This window comes from Calypte anna, chromosome 8 (genome assembly GCF_003957555.1).
Source record: "Calypte anna isolate BGI_N300 chromosome 8, bCalAnn1_v1.p, whole genome shotgun sequence".
In the NCBI taxonomy this organism is placed as follows: Eukaryota; Metazoa; Chordata; class Aves; order Apodiformes; family Trochilidae; genus Calypte; species Calypte anna.
In genome coordinates this window covers 22,438,606-22,446,839 of record NC_044254.1, presented here as the reverse complement: position 1 = coordinate 22,446,839, position 8,234 = coordinate 22,438,606, and positions in this window count along the sequence as shown.

Here is an 8,234-nt window from a genome sequence, read left to right as displayed (position 1 = left end):
TCCTGACAGACCCAGGAGCTGCTGTATTGGGACAGGCTCTGGGGATATGGCCTGAGCTGGGTGGCTGGAGACCCAATGTTGGTCATGCTGTAAGGAATATCCTCCTTCCAGCACCTCCAAGCCTTGCTGCTGCTCTGACAGCAGGATGCAAATGTCACAGAAAGCAGCAGGCATCTTCAGGAAACTTCCTGGCAAATAAGGTTTCCTTACAAACTCAAAGCAGGTGCATTTAGAGGGGTTGTTTGTACAGGTTTCTAATGTGTCACAGGAACCTGATGACATTCAGGCTCCTGGTGGCAGACAATCCCTCTTAATATTGCATGGGTGACACTGGGGAGCAGGAATGGAGTGGCAGTGGCATTGAGATAAAATTTAATTTAAAAAAAGGAGAGAGTGGGAGGGATGTGTATAGCCAAGGCAATGAAACAAGAAACACACACAAAAAAACCCAACCCAAAGTCAACCAAAATTTATTTTCAAGCCACATTATCTGGTTTTAATTACTGCCTTTCTGGCCAAGCCATGTTGAGGGCAGCCTGCACTGGCACTCCTGCTTGGGAACACCACTGAAGCCAAGAGCAAGGATCTGCTTCATTAAGGCCATTCCCACATTATTGAATTAAATATGCTGAGAGAAACAACAGGATTCAAACATTCCCACCCGGGCAGACGATGAGAAAGCTTCACCTCTTCGCCATTACAGGGCAGTGACAACAGGAGGGTGTAATTTATGGCTCTCTGGGACTGCTCGATATGCTCCTCATCCCAGGGATTGTCCCCGGCGTTCCCAGCGCAGCACAAAGGCTGCAGCCGGCAGCGCTGCCCAGGGGACACCGCGCTGTCACTCGGGGCAGAGATGAGTCGGGAGCGGGCTCTGCTTTCCCCTCCCAGCCCTTTTCTTCGTCTCCGGTCCTTCTGCCTCTCCTTTCACCTTATTTCTTACTCCCCCCCGTTTTGGTTTTGGTTTTTGTTTTTTTGTTTTGTTTTGTTTTGTTTTTGTTTTGTTTTTTCGGGTTTTGGTTTGGTTGTTGTTATTTTTCCCCCGTTTTATTTTGTTTTTCAATCCCCATTTGGAAATTACTGCTGGGGGACCTCCGTGGCTCAGTGGGGCTGGGGGCGGATGGGAGGAGATGATGATGCTCCGAGACCCCAGGGGCTCAGGAAGGGGAACCTGCACAACTGATGGAGATGCAGGAAACCTCCCCTGGGGCGGGGGAGTCCTGCAGGCACTTTCAAACCTGTCCCCTCTAGCAGACATTCCTTTTCCCCTGCTCTCGGAACTATTCTCAGCCGCCCCAGTGACCTTTCCGGGGAACAATTTACTATTGTGTTTTGGTGAAGCCCGGCCTCTATTTTTACACTCTGTTTTGCTGATGCTGGAGCAGGGAGCGAGACGGGAATCCAGCAGGAAATGGGAGGGAGCGTCTGGAGCGCGGTTAAAACTCCCCCGGCACTTTGATCTGCTGGGGCCAAGACTGGCCAGCAGCAAGCACACGGTGGGGGCCAGGGGCTTCATTGCCTGCCCATCCCTGCAGTAATCCCACACAGCATCACCTTGATCCATCTAGGGTGCTAGGGTGCGAATGGGTGCTGCAGCTTTTGGTAGAGAGCCCAGCAAAGCTGGGGTCGTGCTGTGCTCCTTGGTGCTTGCATGGTGCAAAATGAAAGGCAGCTTTCTGCTGGCATCCTGATGCTTAAGGGATGCTGGAGACAAGGGGAGAAGATGACTTACTGACTGGGGTGGGAGAGGCTCTGGGACTTGCCCACGGGTGTCCAGGAAAGCCGTGGCGAAGCATCCCAGCTTGCATCATGTGAAACAAGGAGGTTGACAGCAGAAGAGGTGGGGGTTGGAGATCCAAGATGCCTTGAATCTGTGGTCCTGCCTGGTGTGGGACTTTGAACTGAGTGAGTGGCTCCAAAATGCTCTGGGCTGCCAAGCATCACAGCCTGGAAAGTGGTTGTGGGAGCACGGCTTCCCTAGGATCCTGTTCACACTGCAGCCAAGGCAGGGAATGCCAGACTGTCTGTCCCTGGAGATTTAGCTGGAGAGATGACTGAGCCCTGAGAGAGTTGGGCCAACTCTTCTCCGTGGCTGTCCTGCTGTCACCACTGTCATCACTGGCATTACAGTCTTGGGGGTAGAGGTAACACCCTGTTGCCCTGAAGCTTGCCCAGAGCCCACCAGAACCAGAGGCAAGGTCCTCCTGCATGTCCAAAGGGTCCAGCCACAGTCCCACCCACCACCATTACGAGGCTGCCTGGGAGGACACATGAGCGATGGGATGCTTCACAGCAGCTGTCCCATCTCCAGAGCACTTCACTATCACCTTACTGGTGACACAACCTTTCACACACTGCTGCAGGCAAAATAAAACACAGCAACACCCTCCCAGCTATGTGTCTTGAACCCATCCAGCACCACAGCATCATTCTGGTCTGCCTTGTCCCAGGGACTGGTGTAGAGATGGGGGCTGGAGGCTGGAGGGGGTGTACTGGGGGGCAAGAGGAGCTGGTCAGCAGTGTGTTGCTGTGGGTCAGAAGCTGCCACTCTGGATCAGGAGGGCTCTGTTTGGGCTTGGTGATTGTGGAGCTGGTGAACTGGTGCCCCACGGATGCTGGGAATGGTGAGGAACAGTGTGGGAGGTGTGTTAGCAGTCACGCATGGGCACAGACACGAGTGTGCACAAAGAGTCACAAATGTGCTTGCACCTCACAAATACCTCTCTGTTCATGAGCTCGGGCACACAGGAGGTGAGCACACGTGCTGACTTGCTCACAAATGCACAGCCCATGTGCTCCTACACCACTGATGATGAACAAACACCTTAGCAAGTAGCAGCACTCATTTTTGCACATCCCACAGTTGTGGGTACCACCTCTGAGGAGCCAGTCCTAAATACACGTCTGAAACATGTGAACAGGCAGAGTCCTGCATGTGTGCTGAAGACACCCAGGCCCATGACATGCCCAGACGTGGTCCCTTTCACACTGTCCCACTGGTTGTCCCCACCTTATAAAACACCTGGGTGGTTTTACTTTCAGTTGCAGAAATAATTTGCCAGCTACGAGCTGCCTCGTCCCGGCAAACTCTAAGCTGCTTTTTTTCCCATTTTGCAGGTCAGGCAGCACCAAACCAGCTCAAGAAGGTGCCAGATGCTTTTCCCAGGGTGTTTTCTAGGGTGGCAGGAACGGGCTGAGCCAGAGGAAAGGGCTGTTGCTCATATCTCCGCAGGCGCTGGCGGGAGGGCTGTCTGCCCGGTCCCCGGGGCCACACTCCAGCTGGCTCTGTCACCTCTCTGAGCCACCCCTTTCCTATCTTGCTGCCTGCAGGCGCCAGGGGCTGGGGATCAAGCCCCGCAGCCGCACACACCCCGCAGCCCTCCGGGCGAGCCGGGTGAAGGGCGGTAAGAGCAAGAGCGTCTGTTGTCCCCTGCCACAGGGACACGGGTGCCAAGGATGGTGGCATCGCCCTAAAGACAGTGACACCCATCACTGCCACCCTGCCCGCTTGGGTCTACTCTTCAGCAGGAGCTCACAGCTGATGTCCTCGCCGTGCTGTCACCAGACGACAGTCCCGCAGGGGTGACACCGGGGGGGGGGGGGGGGAGGGAAGGGTACGACCCACACCGCTGGGTGACGGTGCCCTCGCTCTGTCACCCAGCCCAGGCGGAGCTCCCAGGCAGCCGCCTCGGGGCCAGCGCCCGCTGCGAACAGGTCTGGGGGAACCCCTTCTCGCAGATAACCGGCAGATCAAAGCCGACCGCAGCACCGGCGCTTCCTGAGACCGCGGAGCAGCCGCAGATGGAGCCGCAGGGACGACCCCGACCCCCCCCTCCATTTCCCCACCTCCTCCCCCCTTCCCGCCCCCGCCGCCGGAACCGCCGCTCCCGCACGCGGCCGCCAGGGGGCGCTGTGCCGCGGCACCGCCCCGAGACCGCAGCGGCGCGAGCGGAGAGCCCGGGGGTGCGGGGGGAGCGGCGGGAACGGGGGGATGGGGAGGGGGTGAGCATCTCTTGGGGTGTTCAGTGCTGGAGTGGGAAAGCTGAGCCTTCCCCTCTGCCTGGGCCTTTTCCCTCTCTCCTCTTCATTCCCCTTTTCTTTTCCCTTTCCCATTCCCTTTAATTTTCCCTTTCCCATTCCCTTCAATCTTTCCTTTCCTTTCCTTTCCTTTCCTTTCCTTTCCTTTCCTTTCCTTTCCTTTCCTTTCCTTTCCTTTCCTTTCCTTTCCTTTCCTTTCCTTTCCTTTCCTTTCCTTTCCTTTCCTCTTTCCTTTCCCTTCCCTTCCCTTCCCTTCCCTTCCCTTCCCTTCCCTTCCCTTCCCTTCCCTTCCCTTCCCTTCCCTTCCCTCCCTTTTCTTCTCTTTCCCTTTTTCCCTTCCCTCCCAACCTCCATCCACCCCTTCCATCCCTTCCACTCTTTCCCTCTTCTCCCCTCCTTTTCTTTCCCCTTCTCTTCCACCCACACTGATCAGCTCTCCAGGTCCTCATGAGCACACCTCAGACTGACAACCATTACATTAAACCCACCACAGTTATCTGAACACTGCCACCTGTTTCCCAGCAGTATTTGGTATTTTGGGGTCAGAAGGCGTAGAGATAGTTTAGTACTGCTGATGTTCCCCCTGTTCAGCCAGGCCTTGGAGGTCTCACTGCTGGCCCTCAGAGAGGACATGGGGACAATGGGACCTGTGGCTGTGGTCACTGGGTCCCCATTGGCTCTGTCAGGGGTGCACAGGCTGCCAAGTTCCCTGGGATTTTGGCAGGGGCAAGGCAACCCTGTAAAGGCTCATGTTTCCCAGTGGGAGCACTGGTGGCTGTGCCTGTGCCCTGCTATTTGATGAGTTCAAATTAATACCCCACCCACTCCTGGAAACAGCCTCTCCTCATCAATCCCAGGCACAGGCATCTCTCAGGGGTCTTCACCTTTTGTCATCAAAGCCTATTCAGGACGGGATTCACGGGCAGTCTGTTCTCAGCCACAGTGGCTCAATGGGACAGCTCAGCACTGTTTAGCCCTCTCCTACATACCTCACCTCATCCCATCATCCCATCCCTCCTGCGGGAACTCTGCCTCCCTGTCCCCACCTCACAGCACTCAGCTCACCTGTGGCAGCATCTCACTGGGGCTCACAGCCTCCAAGGCCTCATGAACAGGTTAAGGCTTCAGAAAAAAACCCAGTTTCAATGTATCCTGAGAAATGCCCTTTTCACCCCTCGGGACTCACATGAAACCCTCTGGCCTTTCCATGCCCCTCCTGCCTCCTTCCTTAGCAACAGAAGCCACTGAATGGCAGAAGATGACGCAATTTTTCCCATCTCCTCCACTACCTGCATCTGTTTGCTTGGGTGGCAGCCAGAAAAGTGACTTCATACATTCAAAATTTTTTTTTCCTCCCTCCTTTTTATTTTTCAATTTATTTTTTCAACCTGCCACACGCTCTTGCCTGTTGCAAAACCGAGGGTGAAGCATCCAGGCCAAATCCTGCCCCTGTGTTATGGAAATCGTGGCTGCCACCCAGCAGATGCAGCTCAGTGAAATAATGAGGCTGTTTAACAGGCATGGAGGAGGAGAGGGAAGCTTTTGTTTGGCACTTGCCAGGGCTGGAGTACACTTGTACAGCAACAACTGGAGCTTGTTGAAAAGAAGTGGAGATTATCAGATGCATTTCGCTTGCTGCTGATGGCCCCATTGTTTTTTTTTTTTTTTTTTTTTTAATGCCAGGCAAAAATTCTGGTGCTGAGAAGGCAGAGGAGAGAGATGCTACCTGAAAATGTGATGCTTTTGTTGATGAGCATGGAAATAAAGAGGGTTGGTGCCTGATGGCAGGGCTCTGGCAGGTTGAACCCCACAGCTCAAGGATGCTCAGGCTGAACTGAGGAAGCTCCTCACTCTGCCTGGGACACTCACTTTGCCATGAGGGCATGAGGAAGGAAAGCATCTTCCTCAGATGACACCAAGCAAGGGCTCCTACTGAAACCCAGAGGGTCATGCAGTGGTGTTCTGCTCAAAGAATCTGGCCTTCCCTGTGCTCCTCTGCTTTCCAGGAGATGGGATCCTGCCTGTTGTGAGACAATAAAGCCAAGCAGGACTCAAGGGTGCACTTAATTGCACAGGAACTGTCAAAAACCAGGGCTTGTCACCAACAAAGGTGATCCAGGATTTGTCAGGGCTTGAAGAGCAACAGTTTGTTGATGAGGAGGAAAGAAATTCAAGTGACTGTAGTATCAGACATGAGACTTCTTCCTTGGGGTTTATAATCCCATTTTGAAGCCTCGCAGTTTTGGATGGAAGGATGAAAGAAGGTAGGTCTGGGTGCCATGAGGCTTTTATTTTCCCCATATTAAGTGGAGACAAGAAAATTATTAGATGGGTCAGGAGCCTGTCCATCCATCCCTACCCACCCATCTACCACTCTGTCTTGATTCATCTCTCTCCAGCCCTATCTTTGCTTTGAAAAAACCCACCAGTTCCCTTCAGAAGCCAGGAATAAAATCAATATATTCTCTCTCCAATTCAGGTAGCTCCCCATAAATCTTACCAGCTTCAGTTTGGTCTCCTAGGACTCCTGGATTTGTCGGGAACCTATTTAATCAGCTGAGATGATCAGCGCTGTCTGCTGCCGAAAGGCCCTTTGAACTCTTTGTCTCTGTGCTGAATGATGCTGGAGTCCCCTGAGAATTAGCCAGACAGGCTTGTTCTGCATGACAGCTCCCAGGTTCATAACTCTGGGTGCTGGCAGCACCCACCAAAGTCCAGCTGCGAGCCCAGGGCACTGGGAAGAGTCACAGCTCCTCTGCCAAGCCCTTATCGCTGCATCTCCCCAAGACCCCTCGCCTGGCTCACTCCAAAGCTCCATAAACCAAATTGCAAACCCAGCATGAAGAGCATTCAGCCTGGTGCCAGGGGAAGAGAATTATAGCTCCTTTTTGAGGAGGCTTGGCAAGGGCTGGAGGGGGCCTGCATCACCCTGGGGATGCAGGCTTGGCTTTCAGCATGTTTTAGTGCACTCTGGGTTTAAGCACATTGAGAACCAGCTCCACACCAGCATCCCTACTGATAGGTGGTGGCTTCTGGAAGAGGTTTCCCATGCTGATCCAGCTCTTGGGAGCAGGGAGCTCAGCATTGCTTAGGATCCATCTTCCAGGCAACAAATCCAGAGCTCTCCAAATCACCAGGAGTACTCCCACTGGCTTGGACCAGTTTTCAACTCGGGAAATGCTGAAGTGTCACCTTCAATAGCCACATTGCTCTTCTAGGCTGTGTTGAAGTAGATCTGGAGGTGGCTACTACCTTCCTCAGTGTCCCAAACAGCTCCTGAGCAACCCAACCTGGGGAGCAGCAGCCAGATCCTCACCTTCTTTCTATCCACCTCTGGCCTGAGGGTTCAGTGTCCCTCCTTTCAAAGGCTGTTGCCCTCCAGAAACCACAACTTAGTATGGACCCCCATCAAGAGAGTCAAAGCAACCTAATCTATGAGCACATTGGGGTGTCAGAAAACAATAATCCAAGGAGGAAACACATTATCTGGCCTTGTTACTTTACAAAGTAATTTAAATTAATTTTTCCCTGGAGTGTTTAGGGAGCACTGCAACTTGCCCTTGTCTATTCTCTCCAGCTAATGAAGCTTTACCAGCAACTGCTGGTGAATTCCTATTAAGACCTCATCTTAGAGGTTACAGGGCAAAGCAATTTCTGCTCCTGGGAAAGATGCCTATGAATTTGTAATTGTAAGTCCATGTTTGATAGGGATTAGCATCTGAAAGGGGTAGAGTGGTGGGTAGCAGAGAAAACATTATTTCAATTAGCAGAAGAAAAGCAACTTAACATCTGATTATAGTTTACACTTTCAATTTTCTCCTATTCTGGCATCTCCAATAATTATTTCCTGAAACTATCAAACCCCACCAAGCCAGCCAACCCTTTGCTTCTCCTCTTGGCCATCTTGGTTGGGATTCACATGGAAATGGTCGACGAGTTGTTTTTTGTTATTTTTTTTCCTTTCTCCTCCCAGGCAATAGCCAGACTCACTGTGTTTGGGGCCAGAGAGGAGGAGGCTGTGCCAAGCCAGACTGAAACGAGGTGTGATGTTTCTCTTCACACTGAGGATGTGCAGGATGAGGAGGATGGGGCTCTGCTCCACAGACAGCCTCATGATCAGGCTTGGGGCCAGCAGCTTCCCACACTGTTGGTGCCTGACCCTCTCAAGCAGAGCCCCGATGCCTTGAGCTTCTCTC